At 40.9% G+C, this 25,278-nt stretch overlaps 1 protein-coding gene and 3 non-coding genes across 5 annotated transcripts in view; 1 reads left to right on the forward strand and 3 right to left on the reverse strand.

Moving 5' to 3' along the window:
- Positions 1-25,278, reverse strand: part of wnt5b (wingless-type MMTV integration site family, member 5b) — an 88,307-nt gene that overhangs the window by 58,874 nt on the left and 4,155 nt on the right. The gene's annotated exons all lie outside the window — the stretch shown is intronic.
- Positions 5,478-5,588, reverse strand: trnal-caa. Its single transcript has 2 exons — positions 5,551-5,588; positions 5,478-5,523 (listed from the first exon to the last, which is right to left on the reverse strand). It is a non-coding gene; the product is annotated as a tRNA-Leu (tRNA).
- Positions 6,750-6,822, reverse strand: trnak-cuu. Its single transcript has one exon. It is a non-coding gene; the product is annotated as a tRNA-Lys (tRNA).
- trnal-caa lies at positions 20,762-20,872 on the forward strand. Its single transcript has 2 exons — positions 20,762-20,799; positions 20,827-20,872. It is a non-coding gene; the product is annotated as a tRNA-Leu (tRNA).

A 25,278-nucleotide genomic window follows, 5' to 3' on the forward strand; every position in this document is an offset into this window, starting at 1 on the left:
GGCAGAAAGGGAACAGGTGGAAGACCACTTGCCAATATATGTGATCACATGGGACAATGTGGCATTCCACCATTCCCGTGCAGTCACAGCCTGGTTTGACGCCCATCCGAGGATGATGTCCCTTTTCCTTGCCCTTCCTCGCCTTTCCTCAACCCCATTGAGGAGTTTTCTCAGCCTGGAGATGGAGGGTTTATGACCATCGTCCACAGGACCAAATGTCCCTCCTGGATGCAATAGATGCTGCATGCCAAGACATCACAGCTGAACACTGCCAGGGGTGGATAAGGCATGCCAAAAGATTCTTCCCGAGATGCCTTGTCAGAGAAGATATCAGGTGTGATGTGGATGAGAATATGTGGCCAAATGCAGAAGACCGGGCAGATTAGAATGACATTTTTTTCTGTGGCATATTCTGTTTGAGTGAATATTTTGTATTGTCTAATACTGCAATATAATACAGTAATACTGTAATTTATGTCCTGTTTCAAATAGAGTCTTTACTGCAACAATTCTTTCTTTGTCTTCTTTTTTTAGAAACCGTATATTCTATAAAGCTACTCTGAGATGGGTCATTCATCTTTTGTACTGAATTTCTGCAGCAAAGGAAACAAAATGCATGCATTTACTAAACTCACCAAAACAAAACTTTAGAGAGGCTTCAAATGACACTACAGAGCAAAGCCTGATCTATGATCAATACAATATAGTGTCTATTCTATAAGGAGCAGACCTGACACATATAAAATAATGCAGTTTCTGTAATTCCACCTGATATTAGTGTTTTTATGACATTGGGCTATGATTGACTAAATGTTCCTGTTGGAAGAGAATATGTGTTAGTGTTTTGGAAGAATTTATTGATTTTGGTACGTTTGCTATGTTTTGGTATATATAGTGTAAATTTGTGTTGGAGTTTAGTTTACAATGTGTGATTTTGAGCATGAAGTTAATTGTTTTGCCAGAACAACTTTTATCTTCGAAATGTGACAGTTTTTTTTTCACATAAATCAGTATTTCATTATAGAATACAGTTGTTTTCAGTCACTTTGGTCCATTTCTCATATCAGAATTGGAATTCTACTTGTTCAACCTCCACATCATCTATTCACTTGTGCACATAGCAATTATTCAGTCTTTTGAAAAATTGCAAAATTGCAAATGCTTTGACACATTTATGCAAATGATTATGTACATTTGTCTGCTGTTTCTCAAACTATCACAATTGCTTATGTCATGTTGATCACAATGTATTATACTAGTTCTCTGTTGAATAGTTTTACCCCCAAAACATCTAGTCATAAGTTCATTGCATAAGTCACTACATGCAAAATGGTTGAACATGTCATAATCTGCAAAGCATTTGAGGGTGTGTTTCCTCGTTTACATTGTGCTATGCAGTGCTGTAAAATGGTCTCATTTTTGTATTTTCTGCATCAAAATGACGTGCTCTGTCAACAAATTACAGTGCATACAGTAAAATTGTAACTGTGAATTCTGTCCAATCCCTTGAAATGTACAACTCTGTATGGTTGAAATTGATCTACGCTCACCTAAAGGATTATTAGGAACACATACTAATACTGTGTTTGACCCCCTTTTGCCTTCAGAACTGCCTTAATTCTACGTGGCATTGATTCAACAAGGTGCTGAAAGCATTCTTTAGAAATGTTGGCCCATATTGAAAGGACAGCATCTTGCAGTTGATGGAGATTTGTGGGATGCACATCCAGGGCACGAAGCTCCCGTTCCACCACATCCCAAAGATGCTCTATTGGGTTGAGATCTGGTGACTGTGGGGGCCATTTTAGTACAGTGAACTCATTGTCATGTTCAAGAAACCAATTTGAAATGATTCGAGCTTTGTGACATGGTGCATTATCCTGCTGGAAGTAGCGGAGGGTACATGGTGGCCATAAAGGGATGGACATGGTCAGAAACAATGCTCAGGTAGGCCGTGGCATTTAAACGATGCCCAATTGGCACTAAGGGGCCTAAAGTGTGCCAAGAAAACATCCCCCACACCATTACACCACCACCACCAGCCTGCACAGTGGTAACAAGGCATGATGGATCCATGTTCTCATTCTGTTTACGCCAAATTCTGACTCTACCATCTGAATGTCTCAACAGAAATCAAGACTCATCAGACCAGGCAACATTTTTCCAGTCTTCAACTGTCCAATTTTGGTGAGCTCTTGCAAATTGTAGCCTCTTTTTCCTATTTGTAGTGGAGATGAGTGGTACCCGGTGGGGTCTTCTGTTGTAGCCCATCCGCCTCAAGGTTGTGTGTGTTGTGGCTTCACAAATGCTTTGCTGCATACCTCGGTTGTAACGAGTGGTTATTTCAGTCAAAGTTGCTCTTCTATCAGCTTGAATCAGTCGGCCCATTCTCCTCTGACCTCTAGCATCAACAAGGCATTTTCGCCCACAGGACTGCCGCATACTGGATGTTTTTCCCTTTTCACACCATTCTTTGTAAACCCTAGAAATGGTTGTGCGTGAAAATCCCAGTAACTGAGCAGATTGTGAAATACTCAGACCGGCCCGTCTGGCACCAACAACCATGCCACGCTCAAAATTGCTTAAATCACCTTTCTTTCCCATTCTGACATTCAGTTTGGAGTTCAGGAGATTGTCTTGACCAGGACCACACCCCTAAATGCATTGAAGCAACTGCCATGTGATTGGTTGATTAGATAATTGCATTAATGAGAAATTGAACAGGTGTTCCTAATAATCCTTTAGTTGAGTGTATGTCATACATAAAAAGTGCATGTGCATTATCAATCATTGTCATCTAAACCTTTGACGTAGTTCACCAACACAAATAGTTTAGCAAATGTTAAGGATGATTCTAGAAATGTACCAAAGCGAAAATATAGGATATTTGCAATCATTCTGTTTTGAATGTGTTCTTAACAGTTCTGGACACAGTGTGTTAGCATTTGAAAAATGTGCTGAAAATATACTGTGTTTTGCAGGTGTTGAAGTAGTAATGGAAAAAGAGTTCATGGATTTTGGAGAAAGTTGTTATTGAATGCATTTTGTGTGAAAGCAATGAAAAATGATTCACAGTTTGGTCCACATACACTTCTGTTTTGCTGACTGTGCGAAGAGTTTGACAATGTGACCAATGCAGGTTAGCAATTGAAAAAATCTGTAAATAGGGGACTGATGTTCTTAGTTGTTTTGCAATATAGTATGTATGCACATGTGTAAAAGAGGATTGACACTCTCTACTTCTTTCACACACTAACTTAGACACACAAAAATGACAGAACAGAGAGAATACAGGATGTGGAAAATTATATTTGTAACACTTTCATTTTCCAAATGTGAGAACTGAAGAATTTGCCATTTTTGACAAAACTGGCAAAAAGATTGTGTGAAACATTGATGAGATATGAGAGAGAGAGAGAGAGAGAGAGAGAGAGAGAGAGAGAGAGAGAGAGAGAGAGAGAGAGAGAGAGAGAGAGAGAGAGAGGGAGGCCCTCAGTAATTTGGTATTTCCTTTTTAGATGGGGGGGATGGCCAATGCCCTCATTTTCAGTACGAAGTCCACACACACACACAGAGCTCCTTTAATGACCCTTACATCCGGCCTAAGGCACAGGGGCCTCAGAGAGAGAGAAGAGAGAGAAAAATATATTTCAGATAGATAGATAGATAGATAGATAGATAGATAGATAGATAGATAGATAGGATTAGTTGAGCTGTAAATTCAGACAGGTATGCACTGAAGGTCAGAGGTGAAGGATCACCCCCCCACACACAAACACACACACACACAAAGCTATGGGAGTTCAGTTGGAGGTTAGACCTTCAGGCTCCACAGCTCAAACAGAGAGACAGAGAGAGAGAATTCATAAGCAGCTGATTCAGCCTGCCACTGACTGGTGTGATTACTGCAGACGCAGGAGGAAAAGGGAAGCATACATTTTCAGGAACACAGATTATTTCACGAAAAAGAGCAACAAAATGAAAAGAAAAATGAGACTAAGGATGTTAAATTTGGTTGTTTAGGAGTAAAGGATTTTGACATGGCAGACAAAAAGAAAAAAAAAGAAGGAGAAAGAAAGAAAGACAGAACATATTGAGTAAGTGGTAATGACTCTTTTACAACTCAAGCAACAGCTGAAGATGTTACTGAGTCTCCATACTCTCTCTCTCTCTCTCTCACACACACAAACACAGGTCCCCGACCTTTCTGATGGCAGCTGTTGACGTCACTCTGTGCCTCATCTAGAGCTACAAAATTCCCACTACGCACTGCAACATGCTGGATTTCTCAATACTGTACAGTGTAATTAAATTACACATTAGCATAGCTTGTTGTTTTGACTAGTGGTTTCCATTTTGTGTTTAGCTTATGTAGGGCCTTCCCATCAGACTGTTGAGTTATTTCCATACTAGACCAATTCTGTTTTTAAGGGCCATTCTGAAAGATGTCTGTGAAGGTTCTCAGTCATCCAGGTCATAGTTATCCAAGAAGGTCGTGAGAATGCTGAACGATGGCCGTTCAGACCTGCCCTCAGGTGTCTCCAACGACCATTTAGACTGTTTGAAAACAGCCAGGAGCGCTAACGAACCAGCGGTATCGATCATCTTGACAATGACCCCACAGAGGTTAAATAGCTGGGTTTTCCTACCATTTACTCAGAGCTGAAACAGCAAAACATCTTTCAGTAGGCTTAACAAGTCCTTTCTGAAACTTCTCAGCAAACATCCGACTTTGTGTTGGCTGTAGTTTTTCTCCCATCTTCCACATATTCTAAAACTGCATTCGCCCAACGGGGGGCTCAAACCTATGACCCTAAGATTAAGAGTCTCAGTGGGCTACGAGCCACTGTTTTTTGACTCACTTTGATTTACAACGTACAGTTCTAACTGAGAGACACTGGAAGCTGAGTGACTGAAGGAGTTTTCCAACTGCTAACTAACCATATTAACCAAAAACTCCTTCGCCCAGTGTGGGGATTGAACCACAAGGATAAGCCAGAGATTGAACAGTGAAGCCGACCAAAAAAGACGTCAAAACACGCGATACTCCCTCGCACATTAGAGATGTAACTGTATAGGATAGACTATAAACTCTCTGTGAATCTGAAAAAAAACCATTCAGCCATCAGTGACGTTGCGTTGGTGTTTGGCAGATGAGCTTGTAGGTGGGCTGATTAAACAGTGACTATCTGAGTCAGACAAACACACTGAGCCAGTAGACTTTTGTTTGTGCAGCCATGCAGCTACCAGAACTACAGTGTTTCTGCCGTTGCTCTGCGTCATTAAACCACGCTTATGCTGCGAGATCATGCACAGTAGATGTTGGTGCCAACAGGAAGTAGCTTTGTAGTAGTATTTATTGTTCCAAAACTGGCTTCACTGCTCTCCATTCAAATCTTCTTCGTCCAGTAATATACTGTCTATTGATTGAGCAGCCTGAGATTAGGAGTCTCGTGCTCTACTGACCATAAAAGGAATGTCAGGAGTGGGATTGGAACCCACGCCTCCATTTGGAGAGCAGAAGTCTCTTGGCTGAGGAAGGAATCAAACCTTGAGTCTGGCGCCTTAGACCACTCAGCCATCCTGACAAGTGATACATGGAGTACAATCTGGAAACTTTAGGTTTCCAGGTGTACAGGAGACATGAAAAGTAAGTGACAGCCACTATTAAGATAGCTTCCAAAGCAGTATCACATAGTTACTTCACTATTAAAGGAGACCTATTATACTGCATTCCCAGTCCTATATTCTAGTTCTGTATAGCAGCTTTGCAGGATCCAAAGTTCAAAAAAAAATCTTATACTGGCTCTTCATGCAGACCTTCATTCCAGCCTCTGTCTGAAACAAGCGGTGGATGCTCCTGTCTCTTTAAGGCCCCCCTTCTCAAAGACCACTGTCTTCTGGTTGGCCAAGACCTGTACCACGTGTAACAGGCTGTTGTTGCCGCTGAGTGGTACAGACAGAGTGAGTGAAGCTGTGTGGAGAAAATGACCATATATGGAATACCGGCTCCGTGTAGTTCCATGTGTTGTCAAACGGATCCCAGATAAAGCTGTTGAAAAAAGAGACTTCAGAACAGGAGGAAATCTGAGGGTTTGGCTCACAGGGATTTCTTTTAAATACTTTTACCTCATTATCTGAAGCTTTTGCCATGTTTAACATGAACATACAACATTGTAACATTGAAGATAAGTCATAAAATATGGAAAAGCATAATAGGTCTCCTTTAAAGGGCTAGTAAGTGCTTGTTGCATTTTGTGTGTGCTCTGAAAAGAAAAAACTGTTTTTCCTACACAGCCTGGGCTCAGTAAATACAAAACAAAGAAAGTGGTGTGGAACTTCCCTACAATATTGTTTCAGCCAATCAGCAACAAGTGGCTTTGGTGCTCATGCACAGAAGCAGTGGGAGGGAATATACAGTCACATACAAACATGCTGGACTCCAGGCACTGTGAAGAAGGAGAGATAGCCTAGAAACAGCCAAAGAGGAAAGGTCTATAGAGTATAAACAGTAAAGAAAGTTATATGAACAGGCAAGGGCAAAGGTGTTTCAACAAAATTTGGGGGTTGTGCTTCTGAGGGAGCAATGTATTTGTTTGGCAGCTCAGTTCAAATATCGGGTAGTCCTGCTGCAGAATCACTTACTGTACGTTTAACTGTGCTGGCGTTGTTTTTTTGAGGAGCACAGTTGTCAGTAAGGACAACCTGAGGTTGGGAAACTGTTGGACCGTTTTAATTAAAACCACTGCCACCCAACGTGGGGCTCGAACCCACGACCCTGAGATTAAGAGTCTCATGCTCTACCGACTGAGCTAGCTGGGCTGTGAAAAGTAAATAAATGAGTCTGATTTCACAACTACATAAACCCTCAGTGGGACTGGCTGGATCACTCATAGCAAAGCTTCATTGATAAAGAAGACTATAGCCGGTTATTACGCCTTAACAGTTGAGAGTCCTGAGCTACAGGGGCTACATATATACAAAAAAATACGATCTCTGAAACTGAAAAGAAGGGTGCAGCAGTGCTGGCAGATCAGATGAAAGTTGAGGTACCATCTTAAAGCTGTGGTACGCAATGTTGGAGAACTAGCAAGGGACAGCTGGAGACCAGAAGTCATTTTGCTCAGGAAGAAGTTAGAGTAATGGTGCGTTCCATTTGACATGGGAAGTCGGAATTTCCGAGTTATAAGGTCAAAATTTCCAAGGGAACGCCCCCTTAAGTCGGAATCCCGACTTCGGAAGAAATTTTTGTACACAAAGTGCTGTCCAACAGCTGTATGTGGTCGTGTTGCTACAGTGTTTAGTGTGAGTAAATAGCGCACAATGCGTTTTTTATTATCAACCGGCGTATCAATAGCTAACCTGGCTAGTTGTAAACAATGGCTGGCCGAACGAGGTTTTCCGACTTGTAACTGGAACGCCGTCAACTCGGCAACTCATCATTCCTAGCTCCGACCTCCAATTTCCGAGGTAGATGGAATGCACCATAATTTTGGTACCTGCTATTTTCACATATTTTGGTGTCGAAATGACTAGTAGGCACAAAAACTTTTGGAATCCGTGCAGTAGATGGCTTCAGTTGGAGAGAGGAGCTTGTTGTGTTGGAGTAACGTTTCCACCGGCGTCTTCCTGGAACAACTCGCCTCTCTCGAGATTTCAGAGTCAGAATTGTCCTTGAGCGAGACTTCTCTTTCTGGTTAAAAACAAGGGGTGTTATCGAGTGTTACTTGTAGGGATCCTTGCCAGAAACACTTATTGTGGATGTAATTTTGACGGGCACAATTTCCCACAAAGGAATGTGTCACAGCGACTGCAGTCAGTTTACTGCATGGATTCCAAAACTTTTATACCTACTAGTCATTTCGACACCAAAATATGTAAAAATCTATCTGATAGGAGAATGGATGGACTGACTGACGAATGGATGGACTGATGGACAGATGTGACAGATAGGATGGATGGATGGAGGACAGAGGAGGGGGTTCGACGTCTTTGATCCTCCCAGCAGAAATAATCAACAAAGCCCTGGAGCAGGCCAGCTAGACCTAAATATGTGTGTGCGCCTGTTTGGTGTGTGTGTGCCGTGGGGTTTTCTGGATGAATGCCAAGACCAGCTCCCACCAGGAGAGAGATCAAAGACTCTCTCTCTCTCTCTCTCTCTCTCTCCATCTCTATCGACCTCTCTCTCTCATATTTCTCACACTCCTTCCTCCCCCTCCCTTTGCTCTCCCTCTCTCTTGAAAACACTCGTTATTGCTTTTCTTGATTTCTTCGACATTCTCTTGCTTTTTTTTTAACCTGAAGGCAGAGACATGAGAACAATTTCCTATGCAAAACAGAAAAGAAACCAAAAAGAGATGAAAAGAGAAAAGCAACAAAAAAGAAGTCAGAAGAAAAAGAAAATAGACATCGCCAGTTGCACTGATGTTTAGAAACACACACACATACACACACAAAACTACTGACCTGTGCTTCAAAGCCCTCTTGGTTGCCAGGTTGTCATGGGAGCAATTGTTCTGGCAGGTGTGTGTGTGCGCGTTTCAGACGTGTTCTTGTTTCCCGGACAAACCGGACAAATCTCATGACATACTTAAATTTCATACAATTCACATTGAATTAGCCCACTACAGTAAAAACTCATTCTCTTTTCACAGATATTTCGAAAGAAAGCATGGTTGTAAATTGACAAATCAAATCTAAGGCAGCCAGAAGCTTTATCACTGGTTCACTGTCTGGTCAAACTATTAAGTCCTAACTGAGACAAGGTTTATTTTCACGTTTGACTGTTTTGTACAGAAAGTATACACACATGCTCAAGTCACAGGTTGGTGTGTACAGCTGAAGTGCTCTTGAGCAGAGCTCAGATCCAAAAACTCTGGGTCCTACTTTTCTCATCATGCAGCACAAAAGTGTCTCTTCATTAGACCTTCCCTGCGTGGCGAAATGCCTAAGCACTTCAAACTTAACATCCCCAATTTGGCTATCCAGAGATAACCCTGATGACATCCACAGGGGTAACTTTAGAAAGCTCCCTGCAGATCTACAGAAGACCTTACACAAGTGTTTTCACGGGTTAACTTGTACTCGATTATGATGAGTTAACTAAGTCCAATACTGTACTGCTACAGTTTGCTACTGTTTGCTATCTATTAAAGACATAAAATGGCCTAAAGATAATTAAAAACTAAGAACTAAACCACAAAAAAAAATATGTTTACCCTTTCATACCAAAACCAACAATGTTAGCATTGAATTTCTTCCTGGTTAGTACCAGGGTCATCAAATCAGGTTGGATAACAAACAGCTGTGATCAAGAGGTATAAATCATTATTTTTAAGCAACAGCCAAATGCAAGATCGAAGTCCATCCATCCATCCATTGTCAACCGCTTATCCTGTGTACAGGGGGGCTGGAGCCAATCCCACCTGACACTGGGCGAAAGGCGGAGTACACCCTGGACAGGTCGCCAATCCATCGCAGGTAAGATCGAAGTGTCAGATTAATATTATTTTTTTATTTGACCTTTATTTTAACAGGAAAATCCCATTGAGACACAGTCTCTTTTACAAGGGAGTAAAAGAGACTGAAAAAAGTAAATGTAAAACAACAATTTTTCAACCATAAGTCAAAATACTACTAATAATAATGAGGTAATGAAAATCCCTGTAATATTTGATTACAAATGTACCTTCACATCTCACACTTACATGACAGCTGCTGCCACAAAATGCTTGATATAAAAAATACGAACAAAAAGACTGCATGTGTGACGAAATAGCGTCTATGGTCTCACAGCACCTTTTTCCCTCCCATGATGCTCAGGGTAAATCGTAAGAGCTCTCAAATGTTCTCCTGGATATTGTTCGCTCTGCGTTGTTACTGATCTGGGAATTGAAGCTCATTTGCACTCTGTGTGTGTCGTTCTGCATAACAACGTCAGCTAAATGTCTAAAAATGTAAATGTAATTGTGGAGATAATGTTATTTTCTTATTGAGACTCGCAGAATGCTGCACTACGTGAGCCGAGCCGAGTTTGTCATTAAACCAACTCACAGAGGCTCCTTCACAAACAACAACTAAACTTTCTCTGTGCCTATATCTCTTCTTCCTCTATCCATCTTTTCATGCCAGCAGCAGCTTGCAGATTGGTCATATTTTCTCTCTTTCTTGCTGTCGTTCTTCATATGCAAATAGGCAACTTAATCCCACTCCCCAAATCCCAATCAGTCTCTTTTCTGACCCCTTTCTTTTCCTTTCTCCTTCTGTCCTGCTTTTCTCCATCACTGTTCTCCTCTGTTGTCCCATATTGCCTCTGTAGCTCTGTCATTCCCCTCTCTTTCTCTGCATCTCCATTTCTCTTATCATCCTCAATCGCTCCTTCTTCTATCCATCTTTCTTTTCCTTCCCCTCTTTTTCATCCCTCTCTGCCGTGTTTTTTCCTCCCTCACACACACTCTCTCTCCAGCAGTAGTCATTCTACTTATAGCCTCGCCATAAATCAACCTGTCATTCTCCGTCATGCTCGCTGGATCTCACTGGGGCTCGTGGCAAACACACACACACACGCGCGCGCATACACACACTGCAAGGGATAGCAACATGAGGCCACACATACACAAGCACAAAACCCAGGCACAGACACACAAACGCTGACAAATGTAAAGACTCAAACAAATCACACACACAAACAAATTCAGAAACACACAGAAGCACACATTCAGTACAACTATATGGATTATACTGCTAAATATGTAAACGTGACACACACACGCACCAATACAAAGATTATTTTAAGCTCTCTTGCACAAACAGTCACACACAAACTCTTCAGTGCAAACTTAAGACGCTCAAGATTGATTGAGAGGGAGGGTGAATGATTAAGGGAAACAGAGATGTAAACAAGGATGACAGGAAGATGCCCACCTGTCCTTGTACCACACGCACATATACACACACAAAGCAGCTGAAATAATCTCTACAGCCCTCAGGGCCACAGCTTTTCCAACCATCTCCTTAAATTCACCTCCTCCTCCTCCTGCTATGTCTACATTTTTGTCTCTGTCCTGTTCATCTATCTTTAAACCCTATGTCCTGAAAACTCTGTTCATATACATATACTCATTTGCATTAGCCGAAAATGAGATTAAATATTGTGGATTACATCATTTACTTGATGATTCATATAATTTAATCACTGTAGGTGGGGATCATTATAATGGTTTGCACATTACTTATAGTGTTATTCATTTTTAGGGTTAGTTTAGGCGAAACGATACCCGGAGAATGAGTGATGGCCCTCTCAGAGAACACAACAACATCACTGCTCTCTGAAACCCATTATTTCCAATGGCTTGCACTGCGTCGAGCAAAGTGCTTGACACAAATCGCATTGTGTCTCAAAGGGCCTTTAGACAGTAAGAGTTACATTACATATGCAATACATTTTATAGGAAGCATAATCAGATACTATTTTATTAACAACAGAGAAATTATTATTATTTTGAACCTATCTGCAAAATGATCACCGTTAATTAGGAGATAAAGAAAATATTTGGAAAGACTGTGGTCTTGATTCAGTACTAAAAAAGTTTGAAACTGGAACTAAATGTAATATTTTGACTTTTTCAATATTTAACCAAAGCTACAGTATTTTCCTAACCTTAACCAGCTCTTTCAATAGCTTAAACCCAACAATATGTGGGTCGCAGCAATGTGACCAAATTCTCCACTCTGACTTCCACAATAATTATGTCACATTTCCAGGATCGGAAAATTGGATTCAAGCAGCAATTTGATCCAATTCCACCAATTCCAATTACTCCACGTCATATTTGGCAATTAACATTAACAGCATAAAAAATGTATTTTTTGCCACCTCCACATCTGCCTCTTTTGGCTATTCACATCATCTTTTCTCTGACTTTCGTTCCACCTCATCTGGGTGCAGGTACAGGTCCCTGAGATGCAGAATGGCTCGATTGGGCTACAGCATGGAACCTGCAGCCATAGCAGGGTTACTCTCTGAGTGAACTATGAGTCTTGTTTTCATGTTGTTTTGCCTGTTGTTACTATGCGCTGTTGTGTTGTACTTCATATATTTCTGTCTGTCACTGGTGTGTGATGATGTGTGTCCATCCTTCCTTCTTCCCTCTCCTCGTCTCCTAGCGCTCTGTGACGAATGCAGGAACCTCATAAAGATCCTTAGGAGTCAGAGGATTTCATGGGGCTTTGTGTTTGAGCGAGTGTGTGTGTGTGTGTGTGTGAGAGAGAGAGTTAGTGGAAGACAGCACATGTGGCATGCAAGGTCACGTAATCCTGTGGCCTCCAGATACTGTTATTGACACACACTCACACACAGCACTCTATGACCTGCACTGCCCTTGCATACACACACACACACACACACACACACACACTCACACACACAGATGTCCTCATACAACCCACAATGCCCTCAGTGTTATCAAGAACACAAACAGTAAAACAGATACTTTCTTGTTTGAACATAACTTGAATGCTAAAATTCTTTGTCCTTTTTAAAGGATTGGGCAGGTGGTATTCTATATTTTTCTTATTTATTATTATCAACAAATCATATAAAAAACAATCATAACTAAAACCAAGACAACATTGATTCTAGTAACAGGTTTTCCCTGTGCAGCCAAAGCCTGATATATTATTCCTCTATGCCATAGAGCCCTATTGTTGTCCAAAAACTATTAAAAAATCATCAGTGAGCCAAAAACTGCACTGGGTGACATATTTCTTCATTACAATAAACACGAGCACTGTAGTGTGGTTCCAGACCTCTGATTCGTTGACCTTATCTCAGATTTGTTCAGCGATTAGACACTTGTTTCCGTCAGTAAATTACCAATCAGAGCTAAGTCGTCATCTTCCTACATACCTGGCTATCAGTGTTGGGCAAGTTACTTCCAAAATGCAATACATTATAGATTACTAGTTATTAGTAATTTGAGAGTAACTTTTGAGTTACTTTCACTGCGATTTAATGGGCAGATTATTCGGATAATAAGATGTGCTGCATGATCCATCAGGGAACTACCGTCTTGTTAAGAGGAGCCGAGCTCCACAGTATTTTGCACCTTGCCTACAGTCGGATTCCCACAACAGGAAATAACGTTACTTTTTTACTCAGGGATTTGTTTTTCTGGTGCCAAAATGTTCCTCAGTGTTGGTGAATTATTAAAAAAACAAAACACCACTTAATTTTGGGTTAAAATGCGTTGTAATGCGCGTTACTGAGATTGTAATGGGTATAATATTACAGATTTTATTTAGTAATGTGTTATATTACTGTAATAGCCTTACTTTAGTCCCAACACTGCTAGCTACACACAAAACGAACTATGGAAAATGGTGACAAGCTGTACAGGTTGTTGTATGTCAACTTACAGAAATAGCATCTGTTAAATCAACATATTTCTGAGATCAATGTGAAAAATTGCAAGTTAACCCCCACCAACAAACGCTACCACAGCTTCCATGGCCACTGACAAAAAGACCGCTCCTCCCCGAACAAGTAATTAGCTAACAACAACAAAATGTGAACGAAGTCAAACATGTCAACTCAGTCTCGTTATCAGGCTAACATACACTTTCCTCCATGCCACCGTAAACACTCACCAGGCCATCATGTGTCAGAAAATAGTACAACATGCACAATTTACTCCTGTTTGAGTAACCTTTGCTAAAAACTACAAACTTTTACTGAAACCTTATATTGTGACACATTGTTAAAAGGTTTATTTCTTCAGTAAGAACCAATGGGGGCTTGAGGATGAGGGCCACAGACGGGTTTGGAAGGTCAGACAGTATGGAGAGACGTACTATGACACTGTTGGTTTGGGCTTTTCATGGGATTTGTTAACTAGAAGGAAATGCCAGCCTGATCCTCTAAATGTATAACACGCAGCACAAATACACTGATATAGATTTCCAAGGTCGCATTTCAGGCATTCTGTATGTTTCTTATACTAAGTCCTCCTCTCTGTCTCTGCGCTCCACTGCTCTCCTCCCCCTCTGTATTCTTCTCCCCTCCTCCCTTTATCTCTCGAAGCTGTCTTTCACACACACACACCCACCCACCCACCCACACACACACACACACACACACACACACACACACACACACACAGTCTCTCCAGAGATGAGTCCATTGCTCTGACCTCTCTCTCTCTCCTGGGAGAGCTGGCTGTCTGCCCAGCTCTGTCTTTTTCTCTCACTGCCTCACACTTTCTCCTTTTGCTCTGCATCTTTCTTCTTCTTCTGTATCTCTCTATCTATCGATCTATCTATTTTTCTAATCCCCTTTTGTCCCCCCCCCCTCTTATCCTCTCCTCTGTTGCATGTCTCCCCTTCTTTTGCATCCTCTTATCTCTTAATCCTCTCTCCACTCAATTTGTTACTTCTCCCCATCTTCCCTCTCTTTACCCCATTCTCCTTCCCCCTCTTTCCCTCCTGCCCCTCCTTAATCATTTCTTTCTAGGCTTCCGGGGAGTTGGCTCAGCTGCGGGGTTCTGCCTGGGGCTCCTCGCCCAGCTCATGCTGCCTCTCTCTGGGCACGGCGCCCGCAGAGGGTGGGCAAGGCTGAAGGGAGAGCTGGAGGGGTCTGTGTGTGTGTGTGTTTGTCTGCATCTAGTGATGGGGGAAGGGGAGTAAGAAAGTGAAGAGCGAAGGAAGGGGAGAGATTTAAAGAAAATGAGGAGGGGGTTGTTGACAGAGATGGAGAAACAGAGAGACACTGATATAGAAAGAAGAAACAATAGAGAGGAACAAATTTCTGTTGAGTCACGCTTTGCTGGCTAGAATGTGTGTGGCTACGGCAGCAACATCGTTCCTACTGGTTACAAAACGGGCTAAAACTAAAGATTACGAATGAAGCTGCTGTCAAGGTGACATCTTAAAGTGGCTGTTTTGTCCGACCAACAGTTCAAAATCAGATGATCTTCAGCTAAATATCATAGAAGAGTATGAAAAACAGATTCACATATTCACATTTAAGAATCAATTGATTTTTGTCATTTTGCTTTTAAAATTATGGTAAATTGATGATCAAAGTAGTTGCTGATAAATTTTCTGTTGAACAACATTGAACAATCAACTTATCTTTCGGCTTTAGTTATGATCGCACTGTATTTACTGAAGTAACTGGCAACACAAGCGGTCAAACAAGTTTAACCACATTATTAAACCACTTTATCAGAAGGTAAAACCAAAATTCAAAGTCATAATCTCTCATTGCACAGGAAAACTATACAAAACTAGACTACTAGACTACTAAACTAGTACAACTTGAACCATACTGAAACTGATGCTAGAAGCAGGCAGACACACACACACACACACACACACACACACACACTGACAGACACCTGTACCCAGCTGCATGCAGAGAACAACAATTCCCCTGCTGGTCACTAATGGTGCAGCCCTGCTGGGGTGGAAGCAAATGGCCTGGACCCAACCAAGCATGATGGGAGGGAGGAGGGGGTTAGTAGTCAGACCGAGGGAGAAAGAAAGTGAGATAAAGGAAGGGAGGAATTAATGTGAAATGAATTTGATGAAAGCAGCCACAATGAAAGAGAGACTTCACAAGAGAAACGAGGAGAAAGGAAGAGAGGTGTGGGAGGAGAACTCACACCAGTGTTTAAAATGTCGCCTTGGACTGCTATCTCTTCATTTATCTCCTCACGCTCCCTTCCAAACTCTCTCTCTCTCTCTCTCCTTCAGCTTTCCTCTCGCCTTCTGTTCTCCTACTTACGCCTCTCAATTTTTACTCCTCCATCTCCCCCTCTATACCTCTCTCACCCTGTCATTCTTCTTTCCTCTTCTCTCCCTCCTTCTCTCTCTCACAAGTGTCCAGTTTGTCAGCGATGAGTTTCAGTGATGTAGCGCCCTCTGTCTGTATCCACTGTTACTGCAGCAGCACATTTTAAAACTTCAACCGTCCTGGCCATATTACATATAACATTTAAGTTAGCCATTCACTTGGAGAAAATCTAGGGTAAAAAGCCATATCTCAAGATAACTATTGTTCAACGTTATGAACAATTTGTCTGAAATTCATCTGAAGTAATGTAGATGTATAAATAAAGGATTGGAATGGCATGGAAATAAGCATTTACTAAGATAATAATTACCTTTAAAAAGATAATTGTAAAATAGAGAGAAAATTAAATTGCATGACATTGTGATTCAGAAAAGACACAACTTGACAATGCTACATTCCCTTGAGAGTTCTGACCTCGGAAAAAGTAGTGACAAAATAACTTCTTAACTTGTGAGCCATTGTATGCCACTGCGTTTCATAAAACTGAAACCTAAGGTGAAAAGGTACATTTTTATCTATATAACACCAAAAGCACATCATGTCTTTGAATGAAACAAACACATACAATCAAACATACACTTATCTCTAGTGGATAGAGTGATTTACAGGAAAAACTGCTTCATTTAAATGCACATGTTTACAGTGACAGTCTGACGAGGTCCTGCTGTTGCTGTCACATGTGTGCCAGGGCTGCCTGTATACAGTACGTCCTTGCACCAATGACAACAAGACATATCCCCGTACATTTATTGAATGTAATGAATAACACAATTTTGATCTCTATTCAAGCGGCGTGTGCATTTGACAGACGACGCAGCAGCACGGCAGACGCTGATGTGAAATATATGCTGCTGCATGTGTTAAAATATGCAGGATGAAAGTCAGGAGATACAGAAGTGTTTTTAACCCTATTATATCACTGATTAGCAGAGTGTGAAAGCTTTTAGCCACAGTCTGACAGTGGCTGCTGATGGATTGGAGAGCACTGTTGATTCAGTGTTCCGATTTTGAATCCCAGACCCAAACAGACTCAAACAGATTTAGTTTCTTTACCACTACCCTGCATTGATGCAAACATAACCCGACAGAGAGATTCAGCAGCTTTATGAAAAGGATACTTGTGTGAGGCTCGGAGAGATGCCAAGTGCTCTGTTTTGCTGAGACAAAAAAAAAGATATATTAAAGACAGGGGTGGAAAGAGTGCTAGAATATCCTCCACAGGTAGAAGTGCAGTTATTTGACTTTCCTCATCAATTTAGTGATGCTCTCAAAATCAGTGACCATGTTTTCACTCTAATATGATAAAAGGGATGTTAATACAAACTCACATCTGTCCACATAAACCTACTCTCCAGGAAAATATTTCACATCAGGCCAATATTTTTAAAATGTGTTATTCCAGGACTAGCCAACCATCCAGAGATGTTATATTCTCTGCTTGCAATAAAGTCAATTACTTAGTATATGTCTTACTGACATTGTATAGCCTGAAATATGGACTAAATATTGTTTATAACACCAAACTCTACACCAGTGTTTCATCTTGCATCAAAAAAATCGAAAACGAGCGAAGAATGCAAACTGACAATGAAACGCCAATGTTTTTTGATGCTTGTATGTTGTGTTGATGCTTGTATGTTGCTCCTCAAATGTAAGTCGCTTTGGATAAAAGCTTCTGCCAAATGAGTAAATGTAAATGTTTTTTTCCAAACAGATTCTGGATTTAATATTCACCCCAGTGCATTTTTTAGACTGGTGGTACTTGACTGTAACTATACAGGATTTCCAATGTACATTTGGGATGGGTGTTTGGTTGACAACAGTGTAAATGGAGAAGACACTGCTGTTTCTTTTTTTTCCAAAGGTAGTTGAGCAAAATATTTCCTCAAAAATCTCTCAATTAAAGCAGAATTACTGATTTTAGAACAAAGTCATAGAAGTACAAGTACTTGTAATTACTTATTGTCCTGGATTGTGCAATATAAATAGTGTCAGTCCACAATATATGTAATTAACTGCAGTCCATGCGCTCTGTGGATGTTCAGCGGACAGCATAAAGTAGTTGAGCATCATAAAACCACAGTGAAACAGGAGAGACAGAGGTAACACATTCTCTTCGTTATCCAAAGAGCTGGTTTGGCAAAGAGTCAGTGTCTGTTTTAGCGCAATACTCTGGTCTTGTCAGTCTACAGGCAACCACAGCTACAGGCAGTACACTTATTAATAAATCATTTTAGCCAATCAGTGATGGATGTGTTTTGAAGTACAAAAAAATGCATGTGTGTGTGTGAATCAATGTCTGCGTCTACCTCTTTTTTTTTTTAACTCTCCAGACAACTGACAAATGTTTTGTCGATTCATCTTCTGCTTACACACCTACACAAGATGTGGGATAGATAAAGTAGACAGGATGGTCAGAGGAGAGAAATTGGAAAAAGAAAAGAGCGAGAAAGTAGAGATGAGAGAAAGACAAGGTGAATCAGAGAGTGAAAAGCGAGAGAGAAAAGAGACAAATAGAGGTCTGACAACAGAATGATTGAAAAAAAAAAGAAGGAGAGCTAGGGAGGATAGGAGGGTGGCTAGCTTGCAATCAGAAACAAGATAGTGGGAATAGATTTAATTTGATGCTCTCTCCCTCTACCCCGTTTGTGTGTGTGTGTGTGTGTGTGTGTGTGTGTGTGTGTGTGCGTGTGTGCTGACAGATTTGGTATTGCTTCAGTTTGGAGATTGGCTACAGAAAAACACACTCAGTAATTATCTAGAAAGAGCACCTGGGCACTGGGAATCTCATTATATTTTAACCATCCTTACAACACACGCACACAGAAGAGGGAAAAAAAAAATCAGACAAAAAAAAGGAAGATGGTTGAGGGAAGAAGAGAAACAAAAGATGAGAAGAAAAATCACGAGAATCCAAAAACAGTTAAACTGCAGAGAAACAGAGTGAGAAGCCTTTCTAGTTGGTTATGTGTTTGCTTAAGGACACACTGTAAGGATCAGTGGATCATAGGCAGACATTACATTAGATTGTGACAGAATAATGTACATTTCCCTGTTGCCGTTTCTCTATCTGACTTTCTTTATTTCATGCAGTTTGTTTTAAAGGTCTTTATTTATAAAATTCTCCACACAGTGTTGCAAAGAGGAAAGGCAGCAGTGACTGCAAAGTGATCAAACACCATAAGGCGCAACAGACAGTGACACAAATATTAAGTGATATACCCTTTATTTCAAATGAATTTACTAGTTTGGTTTCTACGATCTCCATTTGTTTTCGTTGATCTGTTGTAGTAGCAGACAGTGACCAGTAAGAGGCAGCGTTTCCTCTCATCTGACTGACCAAAAATGTTCTCCATCGCTCTTTTATTACTACCATCACTCCTTTTTTCTTTGTGCCCAGAGTTCTACTTTTTTCTCCCCCTTTTTCCATCCTTGTCCCTCTCAATTCTCTAAACACACACACACACACACACACACACACACACACACACACACACACACACACACACACACACACACACATTCACACTGCTTACTGTCACCTGTTTTTGCCAAACTGTATTGTATCTGCAATGAACGTGCGCAGCAGGCATAAAGATTTCAGTGTGTGTGTATGGTGTGTGTGTGTGTGTGTGTGTGAGGACCACCCTGCTGATTTGAACAGCTTCATTCATTGCTGTGTTTTGACTGGCTCACAGTGACATGGTAAAATTATTTATTATGGCCCAACACAGCGGGAGGGCCCAGGACACACATTCAACTCCAAAATCCTGTCAGGCCATCTAAGGTCATGTGGCAGGAATTAGTTAACTGTGAAAACATATTATACTATCACTTTTGGTATCAGAAGTCTGAAGCTCCACCCAAACCACTGTTAATGATGAGAAGTCAGTTTTCTGTGTAGACACAGCTCAGTTGAAGATAAATGACCTCTAGTGCCAGGTCTGCCTTGGATACAGTTAGTGGCACACAACTAGAGCAAAACTAGACCACTAATACAAGATCTCTTGGCAGAAGACAGTCGCAAACAAAGTGTTACATTAGTTCATAGAAAATCTAAGGACCCTCATGTACCAAATCAGCTCTCACTGTGATCAATAACTAACCACTGCATGCTGTTTTTGAAACAAGTCCAGCATTTTTCCCTGATGACAGAGCAGAGCAGAGGTTGTAGACTGCCACAGATTTGAGTCTCTTCACAGGCATGCCATGTACACGTTGGTCACATGATGCTAGTGGCAGATTTTGAGTCCCATGATACGCACTGGTGTTTTTAGGAGAGCCAATCAATCGGAGACATCATTGTACAGATATTGTAGCTGTAGTGGAAAGAAGGCAGACTCCACTCTTCTGAGTGTTCATAGTCCATGATGCAGCCAAGAAATGGGAGCCATTTTATTTTCATGAAAGGCTTAGTTAGCTGTAGCTCTATCTCAAGGCTGTGGATTTGAGCGCCATGTTGGGCAGAAGGTATTTTAGGGTTGATCAGAAAGGAGGGGAAAAGTCAAACACCTGAAGGGTTCTACATGCAACCATACCACTACAGTCCAACTGGACTACTAATACATTCCCTTTTGGCAGATAAACACACATTCAGTTCACACACATTTCTAAGTCCCTCACACCAATCAGCTGTTGCTGAGTACAGTCAAACATTTGCCTCTGCTGGTGCTTTTAGATAACAAGGTTAGAAAAGTCCTACAGTTAAGCAGCTTCAGGTGTTTCTGAATTACCACTGTGCCCCTCCAAAAAACAACGTCAGCAGCGGTGATAGTGAAATAACGGAAACGTGATGCTGCTTTAGAAAGCAGGTAATGATAAATAGCTTAATGGCTGTTGTCATGTATTAATAAATGCTCCTACAAATCTGAAAACCTATAATTTCCAAACTCACCGTCTGGTTCAGTTGTCAGGATGGCCGAGCGGTCTAAGGCGCCAGACTCAAGGAATGACTCCTTCCTGAGCAAAGGGACTTCTGGTCTCCAAATGGAGGCGTGGGTTCAAATCCCACTCCTGACACTCTTTTTCAGTAAGAAGAGTGCGTGACTCCTAATCTCAGGGTGGTTGGGTGAAACAGCTTTTAGTTAACATGGTTAGTTAGCAGTCACTCAGCTTCCAGTGCCCCTCAGTTACAACTGTATCTTGTGTTTCAGAGTCAGTCAAAAAACAATGCCATCATGCATTTCTTTCAAAGAGAAGAAATACTATGCAGCAAAAATATCTAAGCTTCACGGTGTCATCTTTTATAATTGCATCAACTGTTATGTGTTGTTCAAGTTTCCTATAAAACTGAAAACCTTTCATTTGTGTTTACATGTAGGTTATGACATTCACACTAAAAACTAAGTATCAGTTGGTGCCAGACTCAAGGATTTACTCCTACCTGGGTTATGGAACTTCTGGTCACCAGATGGAGGCGTGGGTATTCCAGGGTTGATCTTGTGAGCTATGTAATCTGTTCACCTGTGAGCCTCCCCGTTGCTACGGTGTTGACCTGATTGCTTTTTGTTTAGTTTAACCTAAGTCTAAAGCAAAGAGTGAAGACTGCCACAGATTGGGTCACTTCCAAAGCATGCGATTAACATGCTAGTGGCAGATTTTGAGCCCCATGACAGGCACTGGTGTTTTAGAGAGCCAATCAATCATAGACATCATTGTACAGATATTGTAGATTTAGTGGAAAGCCTCGACTCTTCTGTGTTCTCAGTCCATGGTGCAGAGTGGAAACATGACCCATATGATACTCAAGAGTAACCTTGCTAGCTCAGTCAGTAGATCATGATAGTCTTAATCTCAAGCCCCATGTTGTCTGTTGGTATTTTAGAGTCGAGCAGATAACAAAAGTGGGAAAATGCCAGGGACCTCAATGGATACAAGCAACTATGCAACTACAGCCCTATTAGACTACTAATACAGTTTCTCTTCACAAATAAACAAGGTATTACATTAATTCACACACATCTAAAGGCCCTCACACCAACCAACTGTCGCTTACTGCCATAGAAAGTTTGACTCCGTCGACATTGAGCAACTCCAGACTCCCGACTTTCCTTCCCATTTTTTTTTTTTTTGTCCACCTGTGATTGACCGACAAATATAAACCCTAATATAATTTGCTTTAGTTCATGCAATACTTTACAAAAGTGTCTGCAGCTGATTTTGACTTCTGGTAAGCGGATACCACTGATAAAAATTAATTCTAAGGGCCCTGGCACCCACCAAACAGTCATCACTGAGTCTCTGTGGCCTTTCTGAGGGTTCTTAGTCCATGATGCAGCCATAAAGCGTGACCCATTTTATTTGTGACAAAGCCTGGCCAGCTCAGTCGGTAGAGCATAAGATGCTTAATCTCAGGGTTGTAGGATCAAGTCCCATGTCAGGCGTTGGTGTTTTACATTTGTTGTACTAAGCCATGCCCACTTTGAGCAATCATTAGTCAGAAAATGAACATTGGAGAGAAACAAAAAAGACTATCCCTACTATGTAGTGATATATCAATATCAGTCAGATTTGATTAAGATTTTCATATTACATTTCTGGTATAAATGTAAAGTAAGATTTATTGAACTGAAAGAGACCAACAGAGAGTAAACATTAGATGTGAAGGCAAAATATAGAAATAGATGGGTAGAGTAAAGTAAAAGAGAGATAGGAACGGAGAAAGTCAGAAAGAGAGACAGAAGTGCAAGAGAATAGGCTTATTGTTGTGAGCAACGCTAAATAAGATTCTTGTCCTCATATGTTTGGATATTTGTGCCCTTGTGCCCTATAGTGTGTTTGTGCGTGTGTCTCTGTGTGTGTTGAGTGAGTTAGACAGCTTTCCAACTTGGTGCAGGTGTGCTGTTGAAAGTTTTATCAGCACTGGATGGAGCTACTGAGAAGAGAGTAGGGAGGAGTGGAAAGGGTGGAGTAAGGATGCAAGAGAGAGAAAAAAAAGGAGCTCAGTTGTGAGAGCATGAGGATGCTTGTGTCTTTGAGAGGGGGATTCACGCACTAGGATGAAAATCAAAGTCCTTGAGCTACAGTACAAAAGTGTGTGCAGCTTAACTTGATAAAAAAGATTCATCTTAACTTATGAACAAAGTGGAACAAACAGTAATTCAAAAGGGCTCTCACTCACCAGTGTCTGTGGATACAATTGTAGTACTTCCACGCACACACAAAGAGTGTGCAGAATATTTACCATATTTATAAACACACTTAGCTAAAACTACTTTCTGATATAAATGAGATGGACAACATATTTAACAACCTTTCACATAACATTATGCAATTCAACAACACTGTAAAGTAAAGCCTCCAATATGACCACAAGGTTAAATTGGCCATCACATGTAAACAATCAACCTCAATAACAGATTCAGCAAACGCTTAACAGTACAACCTTTGCAATGGTACAATGTACTGCAGTGTTGTTATTAAACTGGGTTAGTTAAATTGACCCATTAAAGTGGTATAAGAGTGTTGATAGAGAATACAATGTATTCAGACAACCGGGCCTCTCTGCACTTCCTTTGACACAACTTCTGCCACAAGAAAGCCAGATAATAATAAATAGTAATAAAATTGAAAATGTATACGTTTGAAATTCAACTCTTTCTAGTCCATTTGGAGCTCTTTCTGTGCTCTTGACAATAAAATGTGAATAACTAAATTGTTACATGTAATATCATTCGGCTTGATGAAGCAAATTTCTTATTGCCACTATCAGGTTTGTAACTTGCTGTATTTAGTTTCCCTTCTTTTACCTCACTGTTTTAAAGACTTATTTCCACGAAAGCCCTTCTAGGGACGGGTGTTGCAAATGAGCATCTGCTATAAACACTGTGATAATTGCATCGAATAGCTGTTCTCAGTTTGCCTATGTACATTGTATCTGTCCCTATCAAATACACCATAAATAAAATAAATACATCTTTTTGTAAATGAAGTCAGTGGTCAGAGGAGGCTTTATTTTTTAGCCTTTGACACACCAGTGTTCAGTAATTCAGGCTCCTCTGGTCTGATGCGGCTTGTCTTGTGGGCATTTGGTCTGTGACTGTCCCCTTGACCAGCCTGCCGGATTTATAAAATGGTTTCAGGCTCTAAAAGTGTCCAATAAATCACTTTTACTATTCATGTAGGACCCTGCTAGCATACAGCTGGTGACTGCTACCACCATAAACACACTCACAATACACACAGACACACAGGCTGACACAAATGCACAAACACACAGACAAGCGGGGACAGTCACATACTTCCTGGTCAGACACATTTTGAGGGTTGCTGGAGTCAGGACCTCTGCCAAACTCTAACCCCATGTCACCCCACCCTACCGCCCTGATGACATCACTGCATAGCCTTGAACCACCGGCCCAGAGAGGCCTTAAACATGCACGCACACACACACACACAGGCGTTGAGAATGCAGAATGCACAGACACTGTAACGATCACCACAGGGTCACATTTTTAGCACACACATACACGCAGAAATGTGTGCACCAACAGCACTTGACCATAATGACTACTGCATGGCCGCACTGCATTGTCAACACACACACACGCACAAATGGAGCAGCTTAAGTGCAGGCTGCTGCCTCTGAGTGAAGTGGTAAACTTGTATATTTTCAAGTGGCTGAAATTATTTTGAATATGAAGAAGGACTATCAAGAAAGTGTTTATCCATCTATTTTTGTTAAAAATATCTTTAGCATCAGCAAGTTGTCTCCACTATACTATTATAATAATAACAACACTTTAACATTTTGGGCTATGTTTTAATGTTGATGGACTTTTATTATATTGGTACCCACGCTGGTCTGCACAGAACTAGCACTTCATGGACAACATCATGTACAGTCCCAGTGTAATGTGTAAGGCTGCAAATGAAGGAAATTGTCATTATTTAATAAACTATATTCTTTTTTCATTGATTAATTGTCCATAAAATGTCGATAAATAATACAAATACCGATCAAAAAGTTCCCAAAGCTGAGGATGGTGTTTTCACATGGTCCAAAACCCAAAGAGATTTAAATAAAGATGATATGAAGAGAAAAGCAGCAAATCTTCACATTGGACAGAATGGAAACAGTGAATGTCTGGAGTCACTGCTTAAAAATTTACTATAAATTTATGATCAAAATAGTTGCAGATTAATGTTCTGCCCATAGATTAATTGTTTCAGCTCCATGTACAACATAAACCTTTGTTAAATCTAAAAAGTAAAATCAGATCATCAGAAAAATACCGGAGCTGTTCAATCAAACCTGCAGCTACACCTTAAATTAAAAAATATCCGCGGTTCTTTCTCCACCAAGTCAGCGCCATCCTGCAGACAAAACAGATGCAAACAAAGGCGCGCGCGCACACACACACACACACAAAAATACCAGGATTGGAGAGGTTAAGTCGACCACTGTCAGACGCTGTCCTGGGAGG

The sequence above is a fragment of the Micropterus salmoides genome, unplaced genomic scaffold (genome assembly GCF_014851395.1).
Source record: "Micropterus salmoides isolate LMB-PRFRI ecotype aquatic unplaced genomic scaffold, ASM1485139v1 Ms_hic_scaffold_23, whole genome shotgun sequence".
Lineage (NCBI taxonomy): Eukaryota > Metazoa > Chordata > Actinopteri > Centrarchiformes > Centrarchidae > Micropterus > Micropterus salmoides.